Source organism: Sus scrofa, chromosome 7 (genome assembly GCF_000003025.6).
Source record: "Sus scrofa isolate TJ Tabasco breed Duroc chromosome 7, Sscrofa11.1, whole genome shotgun sequence".
Taxonomy (NCBI): domain Eukaryota; kingdom Metazoa; phylum Chordata; class Mammalia; order Artiodactyla; family Suidae; genus Sus; species Sus scrofa.
In genome coordinates, this window is record NC_010449.5 from 63302130 (window position 1) to 63318635 (window position 16506).

The window sequence follows — 16506 nt, forward strand, 5'->3', positions numbered from 1 at the left end:
GAAGGAAAGAACTAGAAGCCAGAACTCTTTCCACTATATCATATAATATTTTAGCTCTACATCTGACCCTGTATTTTGTCTCACATAAATTATCACTTTAAAATTGTTACTAAAATTTAACTCAGAGATATGGCTAGAGTATCCAGACATGTAACCAGATTCCTCTTTTGCCTCTTTCAGATCTGGAACCTGGTCCTCTGTTTTCATATCCTTAGCCTATAATCTATAGAAATCAAGAATTATAAGACATGACTCTGGACAAGCCAGGCGTTATCAGTTTGAAAATGGTGCCATGTTATATATTCTTGCATATGTATTTCTAGAATCTAGATGTTCCCATGGAATGGTAAATAAGTGGCTGCGATAGAAATTTGCTTTGGATATTAACTGACCATGAAATTCATTTCATGGAGGCATTTGTGCAGTAAATGGAGTAGAATGTTAGTATAAAGAATTATCACTTCTCCCCAGAAAGAGGCCATCACTTCTCAAAGTGAAGCCCTCTAGAAATAGATATGATTAACTTAAATACTGACATCTTTTTCAAATATCCATGAAGGTCAGCTTTCCTTTCAAAAACAATTTCTTGGAGTTCCCGTCGTGGCGCAGTGGTTAACGAATCCGACTAGGAACCATGAGGTTGCGGGTTCGATCCTGCCCTTGCTCAGTGGGTTAAGGATCCGGCATTGCCATGAGCTGTAGTGTAGGTTGCAGACGCGGCTCGGATCCTGCGTTGCTGTGGCTCTGGCGTAGGCTGGTGGCTACCGCTCCGATTGGACCCCTAGCCTGGGAATCTCCATATGCCGCGGGAGCGGCCCAAGAAATAGCAAAAAAAGACACACACACAAAAAAAATTCTTTCACTTGCATTCCAAAGTAGGGTCTTCAGAGCACTTTTTTTGTGAAGCTGACACACAAATGAGAATTGTAAGATTGAAATGTTACACCTCTTTAGTAGCCTTGTCTTCCAGTTCCATATTTACTATTTTCATGCGTTTCTGTAAGTAAAATAATAATAACAGCGGAAAGGGCTATCTAAAACTCATGGCTGTCAAGAGTACTAAGCTGAGCTTTCAGTTTGCATCCTAATTAAGCATGTTTGCAGGTTATTTTTGCCAAAAACAATAGACCTTTTGTGTTGAATTCTGCCATGATATAAATTACATGTGTGGGTTAGAAATATTCTAGGAGAGAACAATTTTTCTTAGGTTCAATCTTTCTTACTTAATAAACCATTTAGACCTGTCCCTGTGGTCATTTGACTATAGACAGCACTAAGTCAAACATTTTGTGTCCTCCTAAGGTAATATTCATAAAAGATTACCTTTTAGAAATGCAAATGTTTTTCTTTTTCTTTTGATTTTTAATATGGGCTTTGTTGTGTAAATTCTAGAAAGTCTGAGGGTGGGGCCAGGCGCACTTCAGTTTATCAGAGGAAATGTGGAAATGTGTTAGTTGCATGATTTAGAGCTCTGTCTTTCCCTATGGTGTGCATTGAGCTGAATGAAAAATGCACCTTTGGGTTCCAGTGGAGAACTTAGGCAGAGATGTTTGTATTTTGAAAAGAAGAATCTCAGTAGAATTAGATCATAGTAGGATTTAATTTATGACCATTTATTTTTCTGATTCTCTCTTACTCCATCATTAGTCTTACCAATCATCCGGTAATGGGAAGGGCAAGAACATTAAAGTTTCATTAAGAACAACTCTCCTTTCTAGTAACCACGGGGGTAAAACTACGAGTATATATTATCGATAAAATTCCAGGGCATGTGACAAGATTCTGCAGTAAAAAGTGGTATCTTTCACTGGCAGTTTTCACAGACTCCCTTGGGGGGGGGGGATATGGGGGGAGGGCAGAAAGAAGTGGGGCAGGGGTTCAGACACTTTCTTAAATAAACTTCAGGCCAAAAGTTTCCAGTCAGGTACCACCCAAGTGGATGGAAATGAGGTGCAAGTGGCTTTAGATTCTCAGTGGGTGCCTTCTCTTCATTCATTCCAGAAGTGTACATGACACATCCATCATAGGCCGGGCACCATCTTGCTAAGTGTCAGCACTGCTCCTGCCTTAATGGGGTTTACAGTCTAGTTGAGGAGACAGACAATAAACAAGTCATTATACAGGGAACTGAGTCGTGGCAATCGTGATAAGTGCCATGAAAGACAACTCTCAAGCTGTGGGAATTTTTAACCAAGGATCCTAATCAGACCTATGGGAGAGGGGGGCAGGGTAAGGGTGCAGGAAAGGCCTTCCTTCAGAAATTTTAGGCTGGGGCTCAAGGATGAGGATTAGCCAGGCCAAGATGGAGAGGATGAACAGACACCAGAGAGAGAGGACAGGGTGTGTGACGGCAGAGAAGCAGAAAGCAGCTTGGGGAACCTCAGAGAAGATAATGAAGATAGCTGGTATATAGTGACCCTGGGGGAAAGGAGCAGTGGGGGCTGCAGAGGGCATCTGGGCCAGAATGTTTTAGGCATGTGGTGGTAAGGTAGCTGACCCCCCCTGAATGATTTAATAGAAGCGTCATGTTGAACACACCATGTAAGTAGCACTAAGCAAGCATGGGAAAGTTTCATTATAGAGGGAGTCCATCGATAGAATCTCGTGAAATAAACTTGGTTCAAAGACTTCTTGATCAACTGCCTACCTCCCTATCCTAGCATCTCAGTGTGTCCTTGCCCTGACTTCTCAACATTTAGAATTTCGATTTGGGATCCTGGCTTTTTAGCTTTCCTTGGGATCAGTGTCTTTGTTGAAGCAAGGAATAGACCACACCAAAACAGAAAAATCCTCCGGTTCCCAAGGAAATATGTTAACACTTTCCTGCATTTTGTATGATAATACTGGGTGGTATAATTGACTCTCAGAAGGTTATATATATTTGATTTTTTTACAGAGAGATATTTATAAATAATAGATATATAGAGGTGTATGTCTGTATATATATATAATGAAATAATCAAATAACTGCTGTTCTTAAACTCCTAACCCATTTTGACACTGTGTGTATTTTATAATTTGAGCTAAGTAGGTAAGACCTTTAAATTTTTTTTTTAAGGGCCACACCCATTGGCATGTGGAAGTTCCCAGGCTAGGGGTCGAATTAGAGCTGTGGTTGCTAGCCTACATCACAGCCACAGCAATTCAGGATGTGAGCCACGTCTGTACCCTATACCACAGCTCGAAACAATGCTGGATCCTTAACTCACTGAGTGGGGCCAGGGATCAAACCCGCATCCTCATGGATACTAGTCAGGTTTGTTACCACTGAGCCATGATGGGAACTCCTAAAATTATTTTCTATTTCACAACCTTTTAAAGAACAGACATTTTAGGAATTTTCATGGCTATTTTCTGAATGGCTACATTTAGATTCTGAGCTTTTAATAAGACTTTGATTTCACTCCAAAGCCCAGAGCCCTACAAGGATAGGATCTTGGGAATACTCCACATTCCTTGAAGAATGCTTATCAAGTAAACCATCTTATTTTAGTTAGTGACCTTCTGTATAGTGAGAAGCTAGAATTTCCCCAAATTATCTCACATGAAGAAAAAACAAACATTGTAATAGATTCTTCTGATAGCTCTGAAGTGGAAACAACTGTATCTTTTAATTAAGGTCCAATAGCAGGTATTTTCACTGGGGGACAAGACGGCATGATACCAGGAGAAGAAAGGCTTTTCTCAAAGTTTATGAACAAAACAGCAAAAGAGAATGAAGATTAAAGAAAATGAAAGGTGCATACTGAGAGCTGACTCTACTCCTAGTTGACTTAGGCCACTGAAATTGACACTATCTAAAATGCAAATTACTTCTTTTAAAAAAAAGAGGCAGTTCACTCTCACTCAGGCTGCCTCCCTGTTCAGTTACCAGGAGACAACTATGATTTCAACACACCACATCATTTTCATAACAACCATGGCCAGCTGTGGGGAAAGCAATGCTGGGCTGCTCTTATTTGCCTTGTGGTTGCCACCAGGTGCTTAACCAGTGTGTGTATGTACCTCCTTTGTAATTTGCTTCTGAGACCTTGGTTCTTTGTGGATTATGTCTTTATAAAGGGGAGAGAGCATTTATTAAACACCCATGATGTGTCCAGCCCAGATTACACACAAAGATGAATGTGCCATGGCAGAGTTCCTTCCTTTAAGAGGCCCTGGGCTTTGGAATGAAATGTATTACCAGACTGTGTTTTCTGCAGTTTCTTCCCATGCAGATACATCATAAACTTTATGTTGCATCACCTCTTACTTGCAGCCTTGAGAAATTCAGAATTACAGCTTGCCCACCCCTCCACCTGTTGATGATGACGTGCTACAGAAGGGATGGAATAGTTAAGTATAGAATTGATGTCTGCTCTTAGCACAAACTTAACTGTAAAATTATGGAAATAACTGTGATAGGTCCTATTAAAATTGGTTTTGCCCACATTTTAAAATATCATCGAATTTAATCTAATTAATAGATTTCTTAAAATGTTCAGTTCCTTTTGAATCACCCTGTTACGGTTATAACATTCCCATCATCAATTTTCTCTTTCACTTAGGGAAGAGGGAGCTGAATAAAAAGAGTTCTGCAAAGAAATATTTTGTGATATGCTGAAAATCATGTCTCTTTATAGGACCCCCATATTGTCTTTAATTTTCTTATCCAAGGCATTTTGCAGCAGTCTTCTTTTAGTCACTTCTAAACAAAAATTTTAGTTCTTCAAATGGTGAACCTATTGTAGGAATTTTTGACAAGTAACATTAAATCCACTCTAGGATCGCCCGAAACCAGTCCTGAACAGAGAACATTCCTCTCAGTGTCCTCATTTTAAGGCGATTTGAGGAACCAGGGTATACTGACTTCAAGTTAGGTCATTAGGAACTCTGTTAAAATTACTCAAAGCTAAAGTTAGAAAGGATCTCGGATTTGATGTGGTATCAAGAGGAATAAAAGGGTGAGTGAATTGCAGCAAAGGAAATATGATTTTGAGGTGACATGAGGTAAGAGGATGACCTTAATGTATATATATATATTCATGCTGAGCTCCCTTGAATGAGAAGCCTGATTTTGCCTTGTGGGGAGCAGCAGGCTTCCTGGCCAGTCTCCCTCACCACCCCCAGCTCTCACTAGCTAACAAATCCTGCTTCCTCTATCTTCCTTAACCCTCTCCTTCTGGCATGCCTCTGTGTGGAATGTCTTCTTAAAGATGCCAGATCCTAATCACAAAGGCCTGTGAGATGGGCGAAGTTTCTCTATTTATCAAGCCAACAGCCAGCTGGCCAGTCACTAACCAAGGCATCAAAGTCCATGCCAGGGAAGGTTAAAAGGGAGGCATATGCTTCTTTTGATCAAGATATTTTGCTTCTCTGCATGTTAACTCCTTAAGTGCCACTACTTTAAATTTGCTGGTACTGTTTTTAGCTGCCATGTAATGTTTGGATTAGATGGTTAAATTAGTTACAGATATGTAGTGTGTCGGTTTTTAACTATTTTGAATCATAAGATCTCATTTCTGAGGACTTGGTGCCTTTCGTTGAATTTTTAGAGGTCGTGGAACATCATTGTTGCCAATGGTTTGGGATCGGTTATTCATGTCTCTTGTTAAGCTGTGGAGAGTCTATAAACAATATGTCCTGTCAGGGAAATTCACTGAGCTTCCCTAGGAGGGGCTGGTAAACACATCTCTTAAGCTCTGCACTCATCCAAAGATCACACTGTGATGGAAACAGCAGTATGATTCTAGTAAGAGACCTTGTGTTCAATCCCAATTCTGATACTTAACTAGTTAGCCATGTCTCTATGACAGTTTATGCCTTGTCTCTGTCTTAGTTTCCTCATTTGTGAAATGGAATATTAACATCATCCTTAAAATGTTTGCAGGGGAATTAAATAATTTTTTGAAAATTAAGCATGTTGGACTTTGTATTGCCATTACAAAATAAGGTCAGTGCATATGAAAGCCACTAATACTTAAGATTGCTCAGCTCCAGTTTAATTATAAGTTCCATATTTTTTGAGAAAAATTGGAAAATATTCAGAGGAAAAGAATAAAACTCATCTGTAGATAGGGAACTAATATATACTACTACTTAAACAATTAAAAGCAACTGTGGTTTTTAAGCATGAGAAAGAAAAGGTTATTGCAATAATGGTTTGTAAATCATGATGAATTATGTCAAGAATGGTGACAGTTGATTGCCCTTGCAATTGAGCAAAAAATTGGAGTAAAATAGTTTAGGCATATGCTTGAGAAATGTGGGTTAGGGAAAAAGGAAGTTTCCCGATTGCTGACAGTTGGAGCAAATTATGGAAGTAGGTTGGAAATGTTTAATAACAGAATAGATTTTTTATCAACATTAATACCTATTTACATAATTAAGATATGATCCATAAAAAATATTTTACTTAGGCTACGTGGTATTCTTTTTTCCATCAAGTTTTTTAAAAAAAATTTTTTTGTGTCTTTTTGGGCCACACCCATGACATATGGAGATTCCCAGGCTGGGGGTCTAATTGGAGCTATTGCTGCCGGCCTACACCAGAGCCACACACTTAGGTTGTTTCCTTATCTTGGCTGTAGTGAATAGTGCTGTAATGAACATAGGAGTGCTAATATCACTTTGAGATTCTGATTTTATTTCTTTTGGAGAAATACTAAGAAGTGGGATTGCTAGACTATATTATGGGTATATTTTTAATTTTTGAGAAAGCTCCATATTGTTTTTCATAGAGCCTATACTATTTTGGATCCCCATCATCAGTGTACAACAGTTCCAACTTCGCCACATCTTCACCAACACTTGTCTTTTTTTTAAACATATATTAGCCATTCTCACAGATTGGCAGTGCTATTTCACAGTGGTTTTGATTTACATTTCCCAGATTATTAGTAACATTGAGCATTTTTTCATAAACCTGTTGGCCATTTGTAAGTCTTCTTTGGAGAAATGTTTACTTAAGTCCTTTGCCCATTTTTAAATCAGGTTATTAGTTTTCTTGGTATTAAATTGTAGGAGTTGCTTATGTATTTTAATATTAACCACTTGATATGTAGTTTGCAAATATTTTCTCCCATTGTCTTTTGACTCTGTTGTTTCTTTTGCTGCTCAGAAGTTTTTTTAGCTTGGCATAATCCCAATTTTTATTTTTGGTTTTATTGTCTATGCTTTTAGTGCTACATCCATGAAGTCATTGCCAAGACCAATGTCATAAAGCTCTTGCCAAATGTTTTCTTCTAGGAGTTTTATAGTTTTCCATTCTTATTTTAAGTCTTTAATCCATTTGAGGTTGAGTTTTGGGTATGGTATCAGGGTTCATTTTTATTCCTTTTGATGTGGGCATCTAGTTTGCCCAACACCATTTGTTAAAGACTATCCTTTTCCCATTGTGTATTTTTGGTACCTTTGTTGAACATCAGTTGACCATATATGATGCTTGGATTTATTTCTGGGCTCACTATTTTATTCTATTCCATTAGTCTATATGTCTGTCTTTATGGCAATACCATACTGTTTTATTCACTGTATTTTTGTAATATATTTTAAAACCAAGACGTCTAATGCCTCCAGCTTTATTCACATATCTCAGGGTTGATTTGGTACTCATGGTCTTTTGTGATTCCATATGAATTGTATGTACTTTTTCTGTTTCTATGAAAAATGCCACTGAGATTTTTACAGAGATCATATTGAATCTGTAGATCATTTTGAGTACTATGGAAATTTTAACAATACTCAGTCTTCTAGTACATGACAATAGAATGTTTTGTGTTTGTCTTTTTAAATTTTTTACTAATATTTTGTAGTTTTCAGTACAGAAATCTTTCATCCCCTTAGTTTATTACTAAGTATATTATTTTTTGTTGGTGCTAGTGTAAATGAGATTATTTTCCTAATTTCCTTTTCAGATAGTTTACTCTTAGTGTGTAGAAATATGAATGATTTTCATATGATGGTTTTGTATCCTGTGGCTTTACTAAATGTATTTCTTTTTCTTGCATAATTGCTCTGACTAGGACTCCTGTTACTATGTTAAATAGAAGTGGCAAGAGTAGTCATCATTGCCTTCTTACTGATCTTAGAGGAAAAGCTTTCAGTTTTTCCCAGTGAGTGTGTTGTTAGGTGTGTACTTTTCTTATATTGTATTTGTTATGTTGAGGTACTTTCTTTATGTTCTTACTTTGTTAAGAGTATTCTCATGAAAACATGTTGAATTTTGTCAAATGCATTTTCTCCATCTATTGTGAAAATCATGTGATTTTTATTCTTCATTCTCTTAATGTACGCTGTCACATGAATTGATTGTCATAGGTTGAAACATCCTTGCATCTCAGGGATAAATCCCACTGTGTCATAATGTATGATCCTTTTAATGTACTGTTGGATTATATTTGCTCATTTATTTTATTAAGAATTTTACATCTAGGAGTTCCCATCGTGGCTCAGTGGCTAACAAATCCAATTAGGAAACATGAGGTTGTGGGCTTGATCCCTGGCCTTGCTCAGTGGGTTAAGGATCCAGTGTTGCCATGAGCTGTGGTGTAGGTCACAGACACAGCTCAGATCCTGCGTTGTGTGGGCTGTGGTGTAGGCTGGCAGCTACAGCTCCAATTAGACCCCTATCCTGGGAACCTCCATATGCTGTGGGAGCAGCCCTAGAAAAGGCAAAAAGACAAAAAAAAAAAAAAAAAGAATTTTACAACTATAGTCATCAGAGATCTTGTCCTGTAGTTTTCTTTTCTTGTGGTGTCTTGGTCTGGCTCTGGTATCAAGGTAATGCTGGCCTCATAAAATGAGTTGGATGGGAGTTCCCGTCGTGGCGCAGTGGTTAACGAATCCGACTAGGAACCATGAGGTTGTGGGTTCGGTCCCTGCACTTGCTCAGTGGCTGTGGTGTAGGTTGCAGACACAGCTCGGATCCTGTGTGGCTGTGGCTCTGGTGTAGGCCGGTGGCTACAGCTCCAATTCGACCCCTAGCCTGGGAACCTCCATATGCTGTGGGAGCGACCCAAGAAATAGCAAAAAAAAAAAGACAAAAAAAAAATTGAGTTGAACGTGTTCTCTCCTCTTCTATTTTTTGTAAGAATTTAAGAAGCATTGGCAAATTCTTCTTTAAATGTTTGGTAGAATTCACCAGTGAAACTACCTGGTCCTGGGCTTTCATTTGTTGGGAGGTTTTCGATTGCTGATTTAATAACTATACTAGGTATAGATCTGTTCAGACTTTCCATTTCTTCATGAGTTAGTCTTGGTAGGTTGTTTCTAGAAATTTATACATTTTTTCTAGGTTATTCAGTATGTATGTAATTGTTGATTATAGCCTCTTATGATCATTTCTAGTTCTGTGGCATCAGTTATCTCTTCTTTCATTTCTGATAGTATTTATTTGAGTCTTCTTTTTTTCTTAATTAATCTTACTAGGTGTGTTCAAATAGCTTTTTTAAAAAAACTATTTCACTGATTTTTTTCTATTGTTTTTCTAGTCCCTGTTTTGTTTCTTCTTTTCTTTTTTTGGCCACCCCATGGCATATGGAGTTCCTGGCCCAGGGATCAGATCTGAGCCACAGCTGCAGCATAGGCAATGCTGGATCCTTAACCCACTGTGCCAGATTGGGGACTGAACCTGAGTCCCAGTGCTACTGAGATGGTGTCAATCCCAGGGTGCAGGAGACTTTCAATTCAATTAATTTCTATATTTCTCACACAGAATTTACCCACGAATTGTTGCATGTGTGGTAGTAAAGAGGGTCCAAGTCTTCCTACTCTGCCACCTTGCGGATGTCACTCCTTAGGCTAGGCAACATTCTGAATTTACTTCCAGTTTTGTGATTCTAGGATTTTATTTTCTTTTTTAAGATTTTTTATTTTTTCTATTATAGTTGATTTACAATGTTGTCAATTTCTGCTGCACAGCAGTGTGACCCAGTCACACATATATGTACATTCCTTTTCTCAAACTATCCTCCCTCATGTTCCATCACAAGTGGCTAAATATAGTTCCCTGTGCTATACAGCAGGATTTCATTGCTTATCCACTCCAAATGTGATAGTTTATATCTACTAACCCCAAACTCCCAGTCCATCTCACTCCCTCTCTCTCCCTCTTGGTAACCACAAGTCTGTTCTCTAAGTCCCTAATTTTGTTTCTTTTTGTAGATAGACTGATCTGTGCCGTATATTAGATTCCAGATATAAGTGATGTCATATGGTATTTGTCTTTCTCTTTATAACTCACATCACTTAGCATGAGGGTCTCTAGTTCCATCCATGTTGCTGCAAATGACATTATTTTTGTTCTTTTTATGGCTGAGTAGTATTCCATTGTGTATATATACCACATCTTCTTAATCCATTCATCTGTTGATGGACATTTAGGTGATTTCCATGTATTGGCTATTGTGAATAATGCTGCAGTGAACATAAGGGTGCATGTATCTTTTTCAATGAAAGTTTTGTCTGAATATATGCCCAGGAGTGGAATTGCTAGATCATATGATAGTTCTATATTTAGTTTTCTGAAGTACCTCCATACTGTTTTCCATAGTAGTTGTACCAATTTACATTCCCACCAGCAGTGAAGGAGAGTGCCCTTTTCTCCACACCCTCTCCAGCACTTGTTACCTGTTGCTTGCTAATGATGGCCATTTTGACCAGTGTGAGGTGGTACCTCACTGTAGTTTTGTTTTTAATTTCTCTAATAATTAATGATGTTGAGCATTTTTTCAGGACTTTATTTTCTACCGCTTAAGTCTTTCCTTGGACTGAGATGTGGTTTCCTTGGATGTTAAATTAGAGTAGAGTCCTGGGAGGCAAGCTTATGTCTCTAATTCTGCTAGTTGATACCTGAAAGCCTCAGAGTTTCTCAGTATTTTGGCTTCTTCACTTTCAAATAATAGAATCTTGGCTGTCTTTTGGCTAATTCAAAATTACACCCATTTTTAAGTAGACAGTTTCTATAAGCCTCAGCTACCTCATCTGCTCAGTGATGTTGTGAGGGTTAAATATACAGAAAGTGCTTAATACAGTTCCTAACACATAGTGTCTTAACATTATCATCATCATTTTTTCCAGTTTTTAAAATAAACTAATGGAAAGGATAAAATGACATTCCAAATAATATTATAATCAAGTCATTATATTATAATCAAGCCAGAGGGCTAACCATTTAGCTAATGAATGTGACAATAATTAGCTGTCTTCAGTTGACTTCATAAACATCCAGGTGACTAAGTTTTTTGTTTTGTTTTGTTTTTGTCTTTTTAGGGCTGCACATGCTGGCATATGGAAGTTCCTAGGCCAGGGGTCAAATGGGAACTGCAGCTGCCAGCCTATACCACAGTCACAGCAACATGGGATCCAAGCCACATCTGCAACTTATACCACAGCTCGCGGCAACACTGGACCATTAACCCACTGAGCAAGGCCAGGGATCAAACCCAAAGCCTCATGGATACTAGTCAGGTCCTTAATTCACTGAGCAACAATGGGAACTCCATGACTAAGTTTTTAAGAGGCAGAAGTTAGGAACTCTCTCAGAACTTTAGCAGTGAAAGTCCAGAAGGAATTCCCTTCTCTTTATTGCATGTTTACCCCTACCTTTTGTTCACACTTGCACTTCAGTACTCATCACATTGCACTGTGATACTTGATTATAAAGCTCCCCATCCCCTCTCTAGACCATTTATCTTCATACTCAATACTAGTACCCTGTGTAGGACTCAGCATGTATGGACATCCAGTAAATGTTTGTGAATGGGAAGCAATATAACATGATGGATGGGATATAATATAATGGTGGGGAGTCTGAAGAACCTGAGTTCATATGCAAGTTCCACCTCTTACCAGGAGTGTGATCTTGATCAACTGATTTAACTCTTTAAATTAGATGTCCTTATCTATAAAATGGTGTTACGTCCCTCATTCATAGGGTTCCTATATGTGTTTTGTATGTGTTTTTGCATATAAAGTTGTCTAATAATAACTGTTATTAACAGTACCATTATTTCTCTTAATGAAAGTTATGAAAAATAATACAAATATTATAACATGTATTTTATACTTTTTAAGTTTTTTAAAAATGACATTGGTATATAGTTGACTTACAAAGTCATGTTAATTTCAGGTATAAAGCAAAGTAAATCAGTTATGCATATATCCATTCCTTTTCAGATACTCTTCCCCTATAGGTTACTGCACAGTATTGAGTAGATTTCCCTGTGCTATACAGTAGGTCCCTTTACTTTAACCATTAATTTTATTGTTGTTATGGTTATTGACGGAAATGCTAGAATGATTCACTGATAGCCAGTACAGAAGGACCCATTTAGATTATGAGATAGGTTTCACTCAGTCTCAACAAACTGACAGTTATGCATTCTTGTTTTGGGTGGAGTTTGGGTAGGAAAGGATAAACAGGGTTAACAGCAGTGCCTTCAGTTCTGCAGCCTTAAAAAAAAAAACAAAAACCCTGGAGTTCCCATCATGGCTCAGTGGAAGCAAATCCAACTAGTATCCATGAAGATGCAGGTTCAATCCCTGGCCTTGCTCAGTGGGTTGGGGATCCAGTGTTGCCATGAGCTGTGGTATAGTTCACAGATGCAGCTCGGATCCTGCATTGCTGTGGCTGTGGTGTAGGCCGGCAGCTGTAGCTCCAATTCAACCCCTCACCTGGGAGCTTCCATATGCCCTAAAAAAAAGAGTGAAAAAAGAAAAAACAAAAAAACCAAAGCCCTGGTTTCACCAAAGAAGGCTTTAAAATGCTTTCCAGCCCATGTAGATCCTTTTAGAGCACCATTTATCCAGCCCTAAGGATCCAAAAGGATGAATCATAGGCATCAGTTAAGCAGAGTCCTCAGACTTGAGCATCCATCTGAATAACTTAACAGATTGCTGTGCTCCAGTTTTGGGTTCAGTAGGCCTGGAGTATAACCTGTTGTCATTTCTAATAAATTCCCACATGATACTGATGATGGTGTTTCAAGGACTACACTTTGAGAACCACTGAATTCATAGATACGGTCGCGGTATGAGTAACCTGACTTCAGAGAGGGAATATTTGCAGAAATCTTTTCACTAAGGTGAACTGCCTGATAACTCCCATGAAATGAGGGCTTCTTATTTGCAGCCCCAGTTTTTTCAACACTGCACTGTCCTTTTCTTACTTTATAAATTTATTGGTAGGGGAAATAATTTGATGAAGTTGTATTTAAGCTTTTACGAGCCTGATAAAATCTACACTTTCTCCAGAAAAGCCCATATACAGATACACAGAAGCATTGTTTATAATTTCAGGAGGTTCTCAGGCACCTCTCCCACCAGCCTATCCACTGACCCTTAGGAGTATCAGAAGAAAAAATGTCTCCTAAAGCCAAGTCTTTAGTTCACTTGAATGTAACAAAAATTCCCTCATTATACTTAACCTTTCCATTAACTCATTTGTAAAACAGGATTAAAAATCATACTTCTTCAGCAAAGGTTGTGAAGACCAACTCATATAGTACATTCAAGAGCCTAATTTGAAAACCAAAAATACTAAATATTACCATTTGTTCTCTCTTTGTAGTCCTGCTACAAAACCCTTCATTCTTGTGGCAAGTGGATGCCTATCTCTCCTGGGGGAAGATCAGGACATTTAAAAAAGAGGAGCCCATAGAGTAATATTTCAAGACCTTACTATGACAGTTGTTTTCTTTTGCTAAAATCTGGTTAGAGGCTGCCACACCATGGTTCTCTTTTTGAGTCACCAAGCAATAAGTCTAGTAGGTGCAGGCCTGGCTCTGTGACCTGAGAGTCTCAATTCATTTGGCCACAAATGCAGAAAGAGCCAGAGCTCAGACAGTGATTGTGAGTTAGACAGTATTTCGGGAATGTAGCAGAGGGAGAAATCAATTTTAATGGGGATCAATAGAGATCTCTCGAGTGGGATGAGATTTAAGCTGGACCCTAAAGAGTGAGGCTGCTGTAAGTGAATGTGGTAGAGAGGCATTCTAGGTTGTAGGAATAGTTTGAAGAAAAGCGTAGAATTAGAGAAGTGTTTGGTAGAAATTGCATGATTACAATTTAACCAGCATGATGGTACTATGGGTTGGCAGTAGAAGTATAGAATTTGAGTCCAGAAAGGTAAGTTGGGAGCATACCATAGGAAAAAAAAACAAAAAAAACAAAACAAAAAAACCCAAAGACTAAAGAGGACCCTTGGTGCCACTTTGAAGAATGGGTGATAGAAGCAAAAAGAAAGCAAGACCTCATGAAAGTAATGGGAACTTGAACTACAGGCAGCGAAGCAGGAGTAGCTGGTGGCGAGGGGGAGGAAGATATGAAGAGAAGGGGCATTTGAGGGGCTGAATTTATCCGAGGACAGAAAACGACATCCAGCAAAGAAAGCAGAGGTGAGCTGGCAGGGCTCTCCTTGGCACACCCAATCCCAGGTTGGGTTGCTGTATGGAACAGACTACAGACTCAGAGGAAGAGACTGGAGAGGGGCCCAGAGGCCAGGTGGCAAGGGGTACCCCTTGGCCATCCCAAGACTTTTCTCCTCCCTAGAATGCCCAGGGGGGATAGCAGTTAACCATCTGCTTTACCTACATGGAAAATCAAAATCAGTCAATTCCCAGACATAGGCCCTTAGCCTGGCAATGTCAGAAACCCTGAAGTTCTTTTAAAACAACTTTTAGGCACTTTCCCAGGTGACTCTGACCTGGGCACCTGAGGTGGGGGCAGGGGTCCATATTTTGTAAAGCTCCCAGGTGACTCTGATGCACAGCTGGATTTGGGAACTACTGTGTAAACTTTTTATTTTTTTAGGGCCACAGGTGTGGCATATGGAAGTTCCCAGGCTAGGGATCGAATTGGAGCTGCAGGTGCCACCTATGCCATAACCACTTCAATGCCAGATCTGCATCTTCGACCTTTAGCAGATCAGAGCTGCAGGTGCCAGCCTATGCCACCAGCCACATCAATGCCAGATCCTTAACCACTGAGTGAGGCCAGGGATCAAGCCCACATCCCCATGAGCCAGAACAGGAATTCCTGTGAGACCTTACTCTTAGCTGGGAAACGTATAGAAAATGGGCTCAGTGTATGCTTATGCTAGTGAACACTATGATGGCTTGAAGTCCTTAGGATTTGGTCCCCAGCAGTGTCTGAAACACAATGACCTTCATTGAGTATCTTAGCCACCCCTCCCTCCTCAACTCTAATCCTTAGCAAACACACCAGGAAGTGGGAGAAGCACTGTGGTTCTCCCGAACTTCCCCAAAGCACGCTGTGCATACAAGTCATCATTTTCACCCTTGTCCTTGGCTGTGTCATAGGAACACCATGAGAAGGTCTCACTATAGGGTGCTTTGAGACTTTAGAACACAGGCTGCATAATAATACCATCCATTTTCTGCCAGGCTCATATGTACAACCTTCATAGCACTTTTACTGCTGTTATTTTATTTCTCAGAAAAACCATGCAGTACAAAGGGAAGGTTAGTGTTAAAAACGTCCCTTCTACACACTGGGCTCCATGGGATTTAGTGACTCGTGCAAATTCAGACAGAGCTGGTCCTGAATCTGCCATCCTCCAGAGCCCTAGTTCTGCTTCTGTGCCAGAACAGAGAAGGGTAACATAAAGACATTTTTCGCTCCTTGTAAAAGAGAAAAATGGGGGGAGGGGGAATTATTTAAACACACCTCACTCATACTGCAATCACTGCATTGTTTTTCCTGTTGAAACACCCTGTTGGTTTTTAAATCCCTTTAAACCTACCCGGCACCTGTATGGCCCAGATCCAAGAATTATTACTGAGCCCCTCACTTTTTATATTTAGCCACATAGGAGTTTCTGTGATGCTATCTGGCTCTTGGTTCAGCTGAAAATTTCAGAGCTTCCAGAATTTTTCTGCTCCCATCAGAGCTAGAAGCATGCAATGCTCAGACTTGATTTTTTTTTTTAATTAAGTGAGGAATGGTTCTACACTTTAGTGCTCTTGCTGGATAAAATGAGATCACGCTGTGTTGTTCCTCCGTGAAGATCCTTCGGAAGCATTGACCAAAAGAGAGGGCAGGAGGAGGATGGCAGAGGTCTCCATTTGCAGCTTACCGTTTGTGAGATGACCTCTCTTTGGGGCAAGAACTGAGGCTGAAAGCACAATAAGAACTTTTCCAGCAAATTCATTATAGCAAAGCATAATGTGAGTTCACTGGGCATAAAAATAGGCTGAAGGAAAGTGACTCCCACATAAGACCTAATTAATTCTTTGATGTCAGAAGGCAGAGCAGGGAGGGGTGAAAATCAAATCAAACCAAAGCGAAGGACTTAAAATCAAATGGAAAGAAGAACTAACTCTCCCTCTCCCCCAACTCCATCCCCCCACACACACCTACCCCCACCCCCGTGTCTCTCTCTGTCTCTCTCTTCTTTCTTTTCCTTGAAAGGAAGAATAAGATTCAGAAACAATGGGTTGTAAATTCTTCAGCCAATTAGTCCAGTGACTTACTACTGTTTATAATGCACAGAATGTCACAGGCTGT

General features: G+C 39.4%; 1 protein-coding gene across 7 annotated transcripts in view; it reads left to right on the plus strand.

The window, feature by feature from the left end:
• The window catches only part of SLC25A21 (solute carrier family 25 member 21), a 518509-nt gene that overhangs the window by 494004 nt on the left and 7999 nt on the right, over nt 1-16506 (plus strand). The gene's annotated exons all lie outside the window — the stretch shown is intronic.